Source organism: Sciurus carolinensis, chromosome 14 (assembly GCF_902686445.1).
Source record: "Sciurus carolinensis chromosome 14, mSciCar1.2, whole genome shotgun sequence".
In the NCBI taxonomy this organism is placed as follows: domain Eukaryota; kingdom Metazoa; phylum Chordata; class Mammalia; order Rodentia; family Sciuridae; genus Sciurus; species Sciurus carolinensis.
The window spans coordinates 39,112,080-39,127,428 of NC_062226.1; the positions used below are offsets into that span (position 1 = coordinate 39,112,080).

General features: G+C 38.7%; 1 long non-coding RNA gene across 1 annotated transcript; it reads right to left on the reverse strand.

The window, feature by feature from the left end:
• Window positions 1-1,419: 1,419 nt before the first annotated feature.
• On the reverse strand, window positions 1,420-15,225 carry LOC124963935 (uncharacterized). The gene is made up of 3 exons (XR_007104844.1): window positions 14,778-15,225; window positions 5,871-5,906; window positions 1,420-1,521 (listed from the first exon to the last, which is right to left on the reverse strand). It is a non-coding gene; the product is annotated as an uncharacterized LOC124963935 (long non-coding RNA).
• Window positions 15,226-15,349: the final 124 nt, after the last annotated feature.

A 15,349-nucleotide genomic window follows, 5' to 3' on the forward strand; every position in this document is an offset into this window, starting at 1 on the left:
GTTACCTTCTCAAGTATCACCTCTGGTATTTTTTTTTTTTCCCCTTCAACACTTTTAAGCGAAAGTCTAATACTGCCAGGCATCATAATAGGACTTGGTAATATAAAAATCCTGTAAGTCACTGGGTGGGGTTGCTCAGTTGACTCTGGAGGCTGAGGCAGAAAGGTGGCCAGCCTCAGCAACTTAAGGAGACCATGTCTCAAAAAGGACTGAGGATGTAGCTCAGTAGTAAAGCATCCCTGGATCCAATTCCCACAAGAAAAAAAATTTTTTTGGTAAGTCACAGTCCCTGCCTTGAAGAAACAGCCCACAGGGAACCAGAAACATGAAGTGTAGTGTGATAAGTGAAGACTGTCAGGTCCAGGAGAAAAGGGAGTCTTGCACCATCCAGTTGAACATGTGAGGCAGACCAGCAAGTGTGAAAACATGAACAATTAGTTAAATATTGTCAAAGGTGTTATAGTCCTAAAGTTCCTGCTTTTACTGTAACATGAGCCATGCATCTGTGAATTTAATGTTGGTTAAGCATATGAACCAGGAGTTTTCCCAATAAGATGACCATGTCTAGTGTTTTGTAAATATTGCCTGCATTTAGATGACCATTGCTTAGTGTTTGTTTGTGCCTCAGGAACCCAATGTAATTCCCACAACTTTGAGAAAGGTGCAAGTGTGATGCCAGCATAAAAATACCTCAAGACTGCCAACATAAGACTATGATATCTGATGTTGAAAATACGTTTAACATTCACAAGCTTATTTATTGAGAATTCCTCATTTGAACAATACAATAAAGGTCATAAAATTTTTTTTTAAAGGGAAAATGTACTTTTTTTGCTTGAACTATATGTACAGAGACTGCTTTTGAAGGACACATTGAAATATGTAATATGCTTGCCCGTCTGCGTGTTGACTGGGTAAAAGGGGATAGGAGGAAGACATTTCACAGTATACCATTGTGTAACTTCTGAATTTATGACCCATTTGAATGTAGTACTTGTTCAAAAAATTAGAAAAGCATAACATTCCCTTTTTCTTATGCAAGCTTTGAATTAGTAATTTGTTGCCCTCACACAGGTGATTCTTAGTTTCTTTAAAAACCATAATTATGTCTTGGGAGGCTGAGGCAGGAGGATCGCAAATTCAAAGTCAGTCTCAGCAACTTAGTGAGACCCTGTCTCAAAATGAAAAAAAAAAGGAGGGGGGTTAAGGCTATGGTTCAGTGGTTAAGCTCCCCTGGGTTCATCCCTGGTACCAAAGGAGCGGGGGGGGGGGGGGGGGGGGGAGCCATCATTAGTGCTGAGGATGTAGCTCAGTGATAAATGTGTAAGCTTAGCATTCACTGAAAAGCACAAAACCCCAAAATACCCATCATTACATGTTTTGACTTTTTTTCTTAATAGATTTCAATGATGTTGAAAACGTGTATTTATGAATATTCTGACTTTTCAGTAATAGAAGTTAACATTGGTAGAGTGCTTGCCTAGCTTGTGTGAGTCCTTTGTTTCATCCCCAGCATCTTTTCTGTAAAGGAAAGAAAAAAGAAAAACATTCTTATTTACATAAAATATACAAATATTAGCAATAACTTTATATATGATATTTTTGTATAGAAGTGGTGGCACATGCCTGTTATCCCTAGGACTTGGGAGGCTGAGGCAGGAGGATTGCAAGCTTAAGGCCAGCCTGTGAATCTTACCCCCCAAAAGCAAAAATAAAAAGGACTGGGAATGTACCTCCATGGTAAAACACCCCTGAGTTCAATTCCTAGTACCTCCAAGGAAAAAGAGAGAGAGAGAAAAGGGATATTACACATGGTGTTTACAATTTGCCTTTTACACTTTATTGTCTATTGTTAGGATAAATAAATCTACCTTGTCATTTTTTGAAAACTTCATAATATGAAATATGACTATTCCCGTTGATGAACATTTCAGCAATTTCCAGTGTTCTACAAATACTTTGTTGTTGCGGTACTGGGGACTGAAGCCAAGGACAGGGTCTTTCTGTGTTGCCCAGGCTGACCTTGAACTTACTATTCTCCTGCCTTGGCTTCCTGGTTTACTAGGATGACAGGCATGTACCACTGTGCCCAGTTATATTGGCACTTTTATGTTAGGGATAGTTGATGTTATTTTCTTTAGTGTATTAGGTTTTCATTTAATGTCTATGTATCTTTTGGTCATATAAAGTTTAAGAAGGAGATACTTTGCAACTTTCATGGAGGTAACTGGAGGTGACGGTAGACATGGCAGGAGCCAAGTCGTAAGGACTTGGGCACTATACTAAGAAGTTTGAATTTTATTTTAAAACTTCTGGAAGATGTTTTGTTTTGTTTTCCTCTGGTGCTGGGGATAGAACCCTGGGCGTCTTACCATTGAGCCCCCAGCCCAAGTTTTTTTTTTTTTTTTTTTTTTTTAAACTGCTTAAAACAAAAAAAAGGTGAAGAACAGGTCTGAGACTATAGCTCAGTGATATAGCATATGCTTAGCATGTGCAAGGCCTTGGGTTCAATCTGTAGCACTAAAAAAGAAGAGAAGGGCTGGGGAGATAGCTCAGCTGGTAGAGTGCTTGCCTTGCAAGCACAAGGCCCTGAGTTCGATCCCCAGTACCACAAAAAAAAAAAAAAAAAAAAAGAAGAGAAAAGGGTGAGGGGTATAGAAAGTAATGCATTCTATTTAACCTCTCTAAGTTAAAAATGCACAATTTTTATAAAAAAATTTTAAGAAATTAAAAAACAATGCATAGTTTTCTTCAATGCAGGCAGAGTAGTATTCTTTTTAAGGTTCCAGGCCTGATAGCTGAAAGATGTCAAAGGTAAACATACGTACATTTGGTGTACTTTTTCCTTCCTTTTAAAGAAAAATTATTTGATCCTGTGTGGTGGCATATGTCTGTAATCCTAGCTATTTGGGAGGTTGAGGCAGGAAGACCACAAGTTGGAGACCAGCCTCAGCAACTTAAGTGAGACCCTATCTAAAAATAGAAAGGACTGGGGACGTGGTTCAGTGGCAGAATGCTTGCCTAGCATGTGTGAGGCCCTGGGCTCAATTCTTAGGATTGTCAAAAAAAAATTAAGTTAGTTATTTTTTGATCCAGGTGCAGTGACCCAAGCCTGTAATCCCAGTGACTCAGGAGTCTAAGGCAGGAGGATGTCAAATTCTAAGCCAGCCTCAGCAATTTAGCAAGACCCTAAGCAACCTAATGGACCCTATTGTTAAGAAGGTGATCCTCCTGCCTCAACTTCCTGAGTCACTGGGATTACAGGCGTGTTCAACTGTGCCCAGCAACAAAATTATTTTTAAAATCATTTACAAATCTCAGGCACTTTATCTGCATAATAGAAACTCTTAGATCACGTTTGGCATCATTTATTTGAATAATTCAATTGATCGTATTTTGTATATATATCTCTTCCAGATAATTATTTTAATTCTGCTCACTTTGCTATCAAATATCTTCTAGGTAAAGTTGGATATTGCATCTGAATTTTCTCTGCAGGTAAATTCTGACACAGAAATGAATGGTTTTGCCCCATAAGCTTTTTTTAAAATTTATTTTTGTTATAGATGGACACAATACCTTTATTTTATTCATTTATTTTTATGTGGTACTGAGGATCAAACCCAGTGCCTCACACATGCTAGGCAAGTGCTCTACCACTGTGCTACAGCCCCAGCCCCCGTAAGCTTTTTGTGAGGAAAAAAATTGATGAAAGGAAACTTGTGGCAATAACTTCAATTTATTGTAAGTAATTTCTATGGTGTCCCATAAGTCCATGCTATCACACTAATATCTACAAGATTTTTAAAAAATATCTTGCATTTGGCAACCATCTAATTTTGAAGATTGATGTATTGTGAATAAACTCCAATGAAGCAAAGAATAAAACAAAACAAAACAAAAATCCCACCTCAAGCAGTGACCCCAGTGCAAGGTCATTTCTAATGCTTTATTTTAAAATTAGTATTATTATTTTGTGGTACTGGGGATTGAACCCAGGGCTTTGTGCATGCCTAGGTAAGCAGTGTACCACTGAACTACATTCTCAGTTCTTTTTTTTTGCAGGGGTAGCAGGGATTGAATTCAGGGGCACTTGACCATTAAGCCACATCCCCAGCCCTATTTTGTATTTTATTTGGAGACAGGGTCTCACTGAGTTGCTTAGTGCCTCACTTTTGCTGAAACTGGCTTTGAACTCACCATCCTCCTGTCTCAGCCTCCTGAGGTGCTGGGAGGGCATGCACCACCATTCCTGACTCAATTCTCAGTTCTTTTAACTTTTTGTTGAGAGAGGGTTTTGCTCAGACTGGCCTTGAACTTGCCCTCTTCCTGCCTTAGTCTCCAGAGTAGCTGAGATTACAGGTGAATGCCACTCTTCCCAGCTTCTTTAATGCTTTTGACTAATTTATAAGTCCTGTCATAGTCTTATATCACCCTGTGGACACATCTTTATCTTTGCATTTATATATACTGTATTGTAAATGTTGAAGGTAATGAAAATGCCTTCTTCCAGAAAAGTTCATAGCCACTTCCAAAGACACACACACACACCAAAAAAACAAAAAACAAAAAACAAACAAGACAACTACACACCTCAAGATGCTGTAAACAAAGTGTGAAGAATGAAGAAATTTAAAAGACATGATCAGAGACAAAGTAGAGCCAGAGACAAAACTAAAAATGCATGTAGGAATGACCTTCATGTTTACTACAGCTGAACCATGAATTTGTGTCTAAACTGACAACATTATTGGTCCTACAATTCATGGTATATGAAAATAAAAAACAAACCCGTTATTTTGGAGAAGTAAAACTATTCTTGGAAGTAAGATCAGATTGGAATGTCTCCCAGGAATGCCTGTGAAGAGCACATTGTGTTATATGAGGAGCAGTGTCCTTGACAATGTTCCTAACTAGGGATGCTTCTTACAGCCTGATGGCAGCACAACAAAAGGCAATTCACTAGGATAAAGCAATGCTTCTGAGGTGGAGGGCTGGCTTAATGATCAAGGCTCTTAATGTTTTATCTTGAGCACCTAGTATGGTGATTGGCAGATAGCAGGTATCAAAAAGTATTAATGTCTAAAGGAGAAGACCTAGTTCGAAGACTTCCTCTAGGAAGATTCCCATGATTTTCAAGACCTGAAGTCCCGTTTCCTCAATCTGCATCCCTTTTGTGACTAGTAAGATGAACTGTTAGGGAATATTTCTTTATTGTTGGATTAAACTACCATTTTAATATTTTAATGTTAAATTTCTGACATTTTCTTCAAATATGGGAGGGAGACCAGTGTTGTTTGTATGTGTGAGCCTACACACATGCTGGTGGTGATAGCATTGGAAAGTACTGTTCTTATCTAACTGAGAGGTTAGCCCTCAGATAACCATGTGAGTTAGATCTAGACTCCTGAATCCAGCATGTTCCTCAGAGCAAAAGCAGGTCTGATAATGGTATCAAAGTTGGCCTTTGCCATCAGTTTCAATGTGAGCATCATGAAGACCCAACCATAAGTCATAGTAACATTAAAGGGAATTAGTACTGAGCTAGCAGTTACTGATTCAGAGCTCTTTATAGTCCTGTTGGGAGACTCGGGTTGGGCTAAGCCCTCAGGATGGAGTTCAGCCATTTTAGCCACCAGAGTTAGAGGCCTAGGGATAGGGCCTAGTGTAAAAGTCGTTCCCAGGTGGTTGTTACTAGTTCTCATTCTTGACTTTCATCTTCCTCTTGTCACTGACATCATAAAGGTTTTATGGAGCAGGAGGCTGGCCCCTATGTATAGCTTTCAACCTGCCTAGTCATGATGATGGCTTCATCATGAGACGTGGTGAAGATACTTTTCTGCCATTCCTCTTCTACTGCATAATCTTACCTTTTCCTTGATTCAATAGCAAGGGCACTGTCAGACCTAGGACAGGAAACAGGGAAAGAGTATAGGGGTTAAGAGTATGGATTCTGAGGGTTGTGGATGTAGCTCAGTGGTAGAATGTCTGCTTAGCATGCATGAAGTCCTGGGATTGATCCCCCCAGTATTAAAAAAAAAAAAAAGAATGAATTCTGGAAACAGACTCTGTGGGTTTTAATCCTGGCACTACCATAAGCAAGTTTACTTATCTTTTCTATGCCTGAGTTTCCTCATATGTAAAAGGGAAAAATAATAGTACCTCGCTCATTGGGTTATCATGAAGATTAAATTAATATAATGATGTTTGGGTTTAACGATAGACTGCATATACAATGGTGGTCCCATAAGATTATATTGCCTAGTAACTTCATAGCCATCATAGTTTATCTCAGTATACCCTACATGTTTATACAATGACAAAATCACCTTTGATGCAATTCTCAAAACATACCTCCATTGTTAATGTATGAGTCTATGTACAAAGTGCGTAGAATAGTATCTGCATGTAATAAACGTGTAAGTATTTGATAATAACAATAATGGTCATAAAAGTTGCTATCCTAATTCAAGCAGAGGAGATGATATAACTAGTTAGTGTAATATAATGTTGATTTACTTTTTTTTTCCACTGAAGTGTTCTCCACTGCTGAGCTACACTCTCAACTGATTTACTAAAATATTGATTGAATGCCTGCTATGTGCCAGGGTCTTTTCTAGGTCAGTGAAACAATGTTGACCATGATGGACATAATCCTTTCCCTCTGATCTTACAGAATGAGTTGGGGGCACAGAGATTAAACTGACATTTACACAAGTATATAAGGCAGTTCTCTTATTAGGGAAGTTGAGCCTTGACTCAGATTTCATACATTTCAGTCTTAAGAATTCCAGCACATAGTCAGGTGTGGTGTGGTGGCACATGCCTGTAATCCCAGTGATTTGGGATGTGGAAGCAGGAGGATTGCAAGTTTGAGACCAGCCTGGGTAATTTAGCAAGACCTCAGGAACTAAGCAAGGCCCTGTCTCAAAATATAAAGGACTATGGATGTATCTCGGTGCTAAAAGTGCTCTTGGGTTAAATCCCCAGTACTGCACCCTGCAAAAAAGCAAGCACACAGTAGGAATAGTGCCCTTTTTTCTTTTTAAAGAGAATGTTCTGGTTATCTTATGCTGTTTAATGCACTACCTCCAAATTTAGTGGTGTAATTGCTAAAAATTCTTCATTTGGGGCAGGGCTTAGCAGGGGCAGCTTATCTCTGTTTCATGTAGCATTTGCTGGGATGGCTTAATTGGGGTTGGAGAATCTAACTTCCAAGCTAGATCTCTTGTATGCTGGCTGTTGGTTCGACGCTCAGCTGGGTGCTTGGTTCTCCTTCATATGTCTAGTTTGGGTTTCTTACTACATGGCAGCTGGGTTCTGAACAGGAGCACCCCAAGAGCTTAACCATGTAGGCTGCAGTGTATAAACATCAAGGTTCTGCTTGCATTAAGCTTGTTAATGTCCCATTAGCCAAAGCTTGTCACTTGGCTTTGTCCTGAGTCAATGTGCAAGGGAAACTATACAAAGTTGAAAATTCTGAAAAGTGTGAATCTCTGCATCTACTAAAGTAATAGATTACCATAGAGAGAAAGGCTAAATAAATGTTTTCTTAAAAAAATTGTTCTTTTTTCCTCCTCAGTCACATTTGCTATCTCCCTTCTCTCTAAAATATCTGGGGAGGTGCTGGGAATGTTGCTCAATGGTAGAGCACTTGTATAGCATGCAGGAGGCCCTGGGTTTGATCCATAGCAACACACACACACACACACACACACACACACACACACACACACACATTATCTGGGAAGAATTTACATAGATGGAAGGTAAGTAAGGTCTCTCCTATATCAAATCCCTTTGGATTTTGGTAAAAATTTTTTTTGTTATAGGCCATATAATTTAGTGATATTATTCTGTGTAAGTAAAGGTTTTACTCTGACTGAAACTATGGTGAAGAAAGAGTAAATTGATGAAATTTTGACACGGAGAGCTGGAACTTTGCTAGTGAAAAGGGTACCAAGGAAGGAGAGTCCTAGGGTTGACTGAATAGTATAAAAGTATAGAGCTACAAATTTAGTGTCAAGAGGAGCCAAACCATTATCAGGAAAATGCCCCTAAGCATCCAATCTGAAGTGTGATCAGAAAGACAAATGAGAGAAAGATCTGGTAAGTCAGTAAGGATACCAGTAAGTTCAGAGGAGTAGAAAAGCTCAAAGTTAAGACTGTGAGAAGGGAATGTGTGCTAGAGCTGTCTTTAGTAGATAGAAGGCTCCTTAAGGGAAGGCCTACGTCTGGCTTTGTGACATCTCAGTCCTAAAAACCTAGCTTACTGTCTGGCAGAGGAGATACTTTTATGTGTTTGTTGAATGGATATAGGCATCAAAGTTTGAAGAAACTACAGAGTTGAAAACCATCCCTTCTCTTAAGATCTTTGTGCCATAAAATAGAGTGGTCCTTTAAACAAAACATGTCACAGACAGTGTGCTGGTACATGACGGTAATCCCAGCTATTCAGGAGGCTGAATCAGGAGGATTGTTTTAGCCTAGGAGTTTGAGACCAGCCAGGCCAGGGGCAAGACCCCATCTCAAAAAAAAAAAAAAAAAAAAAAAAAAAAGAAATGTCAAATTTTCTGATTAAAATGCTTTGATGATTTCTCATTTCATTCAGATATCCATAAGATTTTCTTCTTTCAGTTGTGCTCAAGAGAAGCCTTCCACAGTACACAAAAGATCCTCATTACTCTCCACCCTGTTTTTCTTTATAGTATTTGTCTTCACATGACCTATACATTTCTTCATTTATGGTCTGCTTTTCACCTCTAGATTGTAAACTCTTGAAAGCAGGAATTTTGTTCACTGTGATAGTCCTAGTTCTGAGAATGCCTGACAATAGAAGGTGCTGAAGAGTTGAATTAATGAATAAGTAGACCAGCAAATGGAAAACTAGAGCTGCTTTCATCTGGTTGCAAGTCAACACCCTGGATACTGGGATGCAGGTGTCCATGTAGGCTCATACAGTCATGTCCCTCCCATTAGACCATCAGGAGGAACTGATATAACAATGTCAAGAATCCCAGGTGCTCCTGCTAGGGGACCCACTATTACCTATCTGTGATTGTGAAGATCTGGATAGGACAGGATTCATATGGTTTGGAGGTGGTACAGAGGGTAGACCCATCAATCTGTAAAGTAGCTTGAGAAGTTTTCTAGGTTTCATTTCAAGAAACTTACTGAGTGGGTTCAAGAAATGAAAAGGAAGGGGCTGGGGAGATAGCTCAGTTGGTAGAGTGCTTGCCTTACAAGCACAAGGCCCTGGGTTCGATCCCCAGCACCCAAAAAAAAAAAAAAAAAAAAAAAAAAAAAGGAAGCCCTTGTCTTAAAGATGTTGATAGGTAAACAGTGGTAAATGGGATTGGAGAGGTAGACAAGACCTTCTCTAGAATTAAGACTGAACAAGGAGTTTACAGTAGTTTTAATTTTGTGTACAGTGGAATTCCTTGAGAGGATTTAAGCGGTAGAGTGACATAATGAGATTTGTTATCTTTTGAGGTATTTTCTCTAGGTGCTATGAATGAATTGGAGGGACCAAGAGTGAATTAGGGAGAAAAGAAAGAACATTCCAGAGGGAATGGTATGAAATAAGAGAATTAAAAAGATTGATATATTGGGATAGGGGAAAGAACTGGAAGTTCATTGTTGTTGTTATAGACTGGGAAGGCAAAGTGGGATGAGCTAGAAGAAATTCCTGTGTCTTTCTTCTTAATGTTTAAAAGAAATTTTAGGATGTCTACCACAACATCTGTGATTTACACAGATTTTGTGATTATCTGTGAATTGACCCATCAGTAGTATGAATATCAGTATTTGGGAATACAGTGACTGTCCCTAAACCTTTGGAAATTAGATCCTTGAGAGAGTTATGCTATGTTATGGTTTGTTTATGAGGTATCCCCTAAACTCATGTGTGAGATAATGCAGAAATGTTCAGAGATGAAATGATCAGGTTATGAGAACTGTAACCTAATCAGTGGATCCATCCATTCGATGGATTAATAATTTGAATAGATCAGTAGGTGGTAACTGTAGGCAAGTAGGGCATAGTCAGAGGAAGTAGGTCACTGGGAACAAGCCTGTGGGGATTGTATTATCCCTGACTCCTTGCACTCACGCACTCTCTGCTCCTGGCTGTCATGAACTGAGTAGTTTTCCTCTGCCAGGCCCTTTTGCAATGATGTTCTGTCTCATCTTGGGCCCAGAGCTTAGACTGGCCGTGGACTGAAACTCTGAAACCATGAGGCAAATTTTTTCTCCTCTAAGTCTTTTGGATACACAAAAAGCTAACTAACACAGTTGTGAAATCAGCACACTGTGGGAGAAGTTCACCAGTCCTAAAGCAGGAGTTGAAAACAAAAGTATAAATTATAGGTGGAAGATTTTAAAGTAAATTGTAGGGTATAGTTTATGGATACATCATCATGTTTATAGGACTGAGCTTCCCTACAGTTACGCCAGTTACAGGCATGACTACCAAAAATCTGAAGTATTATCATTAAAATATCTTAATCAGAAATTATATAGCCATTTCATCATGAAAAGTAGTCATAAAGGTTATGTTCTCAGAAACATGCTTGAGTTTCTCATGAAAACTTTAAAATATTAGCCAAAATCAACATTATTTCCCCATATACTGTTTTTAATTAATTAATTCTTACTAATTAATTGGTTTTGTGCTGCCAAATGTCAAATATAGGGTCTTGTACATGCTAAGCAAGTGTTCTACCACTGAACTATACCTCCAGTTCCCATTCTGTTTTAAAATCTTATTGCATATAATTATAAAGAAAATATGAAAAATTTTCACTAAGTAGGACTTCTCTAGTCCCCTCAAGTTTACTCCAGTGTGTTCTGCAAATACTATAATTTTATCTTTTGACCATCACATTACAAAGTTGGGAAACAGTAGGAGGCATGGACACAAGATTTTGAATGTTAGTTTGTTTAGAACTGATTCCAAGAAGTACTAGTAGGGGAATGAAGTAATGGGACAGGGATGGGAAGGAAACCATTATGGGGTGCAGGTTACTTCACTGGGCAATTGGGCTTAGTCTGGCTAGCGAGCCCCTGGGAGACAGTACATTACATGCTTCGAATTTGTTTCATGAAGAGTGAGGAAATGTTTACCCATTCACCTGTTTACATCATTTTCATTACTGCTCCTGGGGGTATCAGTTCCCTTACTTTATCCTATATGTGGTCAGAGAAGGTTCCTGGAGCCAGAGGAAACAGGCAGGCAACATCACAGATTTTGTAGTAAGAAGTTTTTGGATATATGAAACATGCAACGAAATTTCTGTTTCAATTGATTTGGGTCCTATTACAACTAAGTAAGTTTTATGATTTGGAATGTGACCAAGGTCTGCCAACAGAGAATATGTCTTGTCTTGTCTAATTGTTACTGCTTCTGAAATATCTCAAGTCAGTTTCACTTCTCTCCTTTGTTCATGCTGCCAGCATTCTTTGCACTACATCAGTAAACTCCTGACTATTCTCAGCCTTCCTACTCTTGCCCTCCTCTTCAATGCATTCTTCCTCACAGCAGCCACAGTGATCTTCATAAAATGAAAGTCAAGATATGTTTTTCCCCAGCTTACTTTTCACTGAATGATGAACCCACACACAGTTCCTAAATGGTTTACTATCTGGCTCTTGCTCAGATCTCATTGTTTTTCTTTCATTACCATCTCCATTAGACTTTCAGCTACACTGGATTTCTATTATGCCTGAAAGAATATGCTAAAATCCTTGTTGTAGGACCTATGTACATTATTTTTCCTCAACTTGGATCATAGACTTAGACTATTCTTTCATCAAGTCTTCAGTTGTTTACTATTGTCTTTCCCCTCAAATAGGCCTTTCCTGACTCCCCTCCCAACTTTCTCCTATCCTTACTATTTCTAGGAAGAACTCTAATATAACCTTCCAACACTGAAACAAAATGTGATTTCCTAGCTATACTCCATTGCTTCAGAGTAAGACTCTGAACCAGACAAGCATAGCCTCTGGCTTCAACTGCCTTTTCCTTAGATCAGATAGGTCCTCTGGCTCTGGCTGCTTTTTAGACCAGGAATCTTGAAATATCCAAGAGAGAAAGGACTTTAGGGGTTCAGACAGGTTATAGAAATGAGTAGGTGTAGACAGTGGCAAACTGGAGAACAGATGTCAGTTATTCAGTTCTACCTATTCATTGCCAGGATGTGCTAGATTTATTAATTTTTTTCAAGAGGCCAGAAATTCTGATTTTCATATGAGATCTAATTTCCATTGGAATTTAAAAAATCCCAGAGCAGAACAGCCAAAATGATTGGAAAAAGAACAACATTGCACATCTCACACTTCCTTATTTAAAAATTATTATAAAGCTATAATAATCAAAACAGTGTGATACTGGCATAAAGACAGACACAGACCAATGGGGTAGAACAGTAATCCTGGAAATAAACCCTTGCATAAATGGTCAAATGATTTTCTTTATTTTTTCTTTTGATATTGGGGATTGAATCCAAAGGGGCTTTGCACTGGGCCACAACCCAGCCTTTAATTTTTTTTTTTTTTTTTTTAAATTTTGAGATAGGGTCTTACTAAGTTACTGAGGGCCTTGCTAAGTTACTGAGGCTGGCCTCAAACTTGTAATCCTCCTGCCTCAGCTTCCTGAGTCACTGGGATTACAGGTGTGCACCAGTGTGCCTGGCTCAGATGTTTTCAGGGAGGATGACAAGACTTTATTGAGGAAAGAGCAATCTTCAACAAATGGTATTGGGAAAACTGGATATCCATATGCAAAAGAATGAAGTTGAGCCAGGTGTGGTGATGTCTACCTGTAATCCCAAAGGCTGAGGCTGGAAGATCAAAAGTTTGAACCCAACCTGGGCAATATAGTGAGACCTTGTTTCAAAAAGCAAAACAACAAAAAGAATGTAGTTGGATCCTTACCTTACACAGTATAAAACAGGAACTAAAAATGAATCAAAGACCTAAGTGTAAGACCTAAAATTATAAACTCTTAGAAAACAGAGGAAAAGATTTGGCAATGATTTCTTGACCATGACACCAAAAGCACAGGCAACAAAATTAGAGATAAAATTAAATCATGTAAATGTAAATTTCTGCTTGGTGTGGTGGCACATGCCTGTAATCCCAGAAACTCAGGAGGCTGAGGTAGGAGAATCACATTTTGGGGGCTAGCCTCAGGAACTTAGCATGATTTTGTCTTAAAAAAAAAAAAAAAAAAAAAAAAAAAAAAAAAAAAAAGATCATGATATAGCTCAGTAAACACCCCTGGGTTTGATCCCCCAGTATGAGAAAGCAAATTTTTCTGTAGATCCAAGGACACAACAGTGAATAGACAACCTGAAAAATGGAAGAAAATATTTTGAAATATTAAATCTGAGGTTAATATCTAGAATATATGAAGAACTCAATAGCAACAACAACAAAACAAATAACCTGGTTGAAAAATGGGTAAAAACTAGGAATATTTTTCAGAAGATATACAAATGGAATTAACCAGTCTTTAGAGAAATATAAATCAAAACCACAGTGAGATATCACCTCACTGTGGGTGAGGATGGCTGTATCAAAAAAAAAAAAAAAAAAAAAAAAAAAAAAAAAAAAAAAGTAACAAGTATTGGTAAGTATGTGGAATAGTTGAACTCCAGTACACTATTGGTGGGAATGTAAAATGGTGCAACTGCTATGGGAAACATAATGGCAATTTCTTACAGTATTAAAAACAAAGTTACCATTTGACTCAACAATCTCCTTTGTGTGTGTAGATCCAATTGAAAGCAAGCTCTTATGTGGGTGTGGGTGTGGGTGTACTAGGGATTAAAGCCCAGGGTCTTGCATATGCTGGGCAAGTGCTCCACATTGAGCTACATCTGCAGCTCTGAAAGCAAGATCTTGAAGTGATGCTTGCATATTCATGTTCAAACCAGCATTATTTGCAATAGCCAAAAGGTAGCAGCAATCTAATATCCATTGATGGATAAATGTATAAAATATGGTGCATACACGGGGAAAATTATTCACCCTTAAAAAGGAAATTCTGCCACATGCTACAATGTGGATGAAACTTTAGGACATTATATTAAGTGAAATAAGCCAGTCACAAAAAGACAAATGGTGTATGAATTTATTTAGATGAGGCTTTTAGAGTGGTTAAGTTTATGGAAACTGAAAGTAGAACAATGGGGTTACCAGGGATTAGGGAGGGGAAAATGAGTTGCTTAATTGACAAGAGCTTTAATTTTGCAAGATGGAAAAGTTCTGGAGATTATTTGCACAACAATATGAAGTCACTGAAAATCTTTTCTTAGTACTGGGGATTGAACCCAGGGACACTTAACCACTGAGCCACATCCCTAGTTCTTTTTATTTTTTGAGACAGGCTCTCACTAAGTTGCTTAGGGACTTGCTAAATTGCTGAGGCTGGCCTCCAACTTGCAATCCTCCTGCCTCAGTCTCCTGATTTGCCAGGATTACAGTTGTGTTCTACCATGTCCTGCTACTGAGTCTTAAGTGCCTGCCATGCTCTTAGCCACACATTATGCCATGTGACCTTAATTTTTTTGGCCACTAATACACCATACACAATGCGCTAGACCTAACAAGCTGGGCATGGAAATGCTGCCTATTTTGCACATTATATGATGAATAATGCAATTAGCATGATCCAATCAAATTGTTAACAAGAAATACCAGAGCAGGTCAGTTATAACAGAGGCTGAGGGAAGCTTAATTCTGAGTAAACAACAAAAACTGGTCACCAGAACTACCTCTTTTCATCTTGAGCAGTTGTGAACCACATTTTTCCGCTGTGAGGCTTGTATGGCTGCTGAGGTGCTTCCTGTGCTCCCCACTTCCTTGTGTGAGCCTAATATAAACCTGCATCTTTGCTAACAAAAGCAAGTCTCTCCCTTGTTTGCCGGAAGCTCCTCCCACCCTTTTGTCTTGAGCTCTGCCTTACAGTGGAGTCTGCTTTGCCATGGAAGTATTACACGTTGATCAAGAATTGGGACTCCTTAAATTCAGTTTCATTGCTTTTGAGAAAAATTCTACACAGCTTTCACTCAGGAGATGGGAATTGAGAGTGCTCTATGAGAACTATGTCTCTATTCCTTTTTAAATTTTTGAGATAGGGTCTTGCTGAGTTGTCGCGGTCGGACAGATCTTTCAAGATTTTTACCAAGATGCCTTTGAATAACTACAGTATGTGACTTTAAGGAAACATCTTGGAACTGCTAAAAAAAAAAAAAAAAAAATCAGTACACACGTCTCACCCAGCCCTCCTGTTTTCTCCCGATTGTCCCTCAGTTCAGGTTTCCCTCTGCCTCTCTCCTCTCCAGTC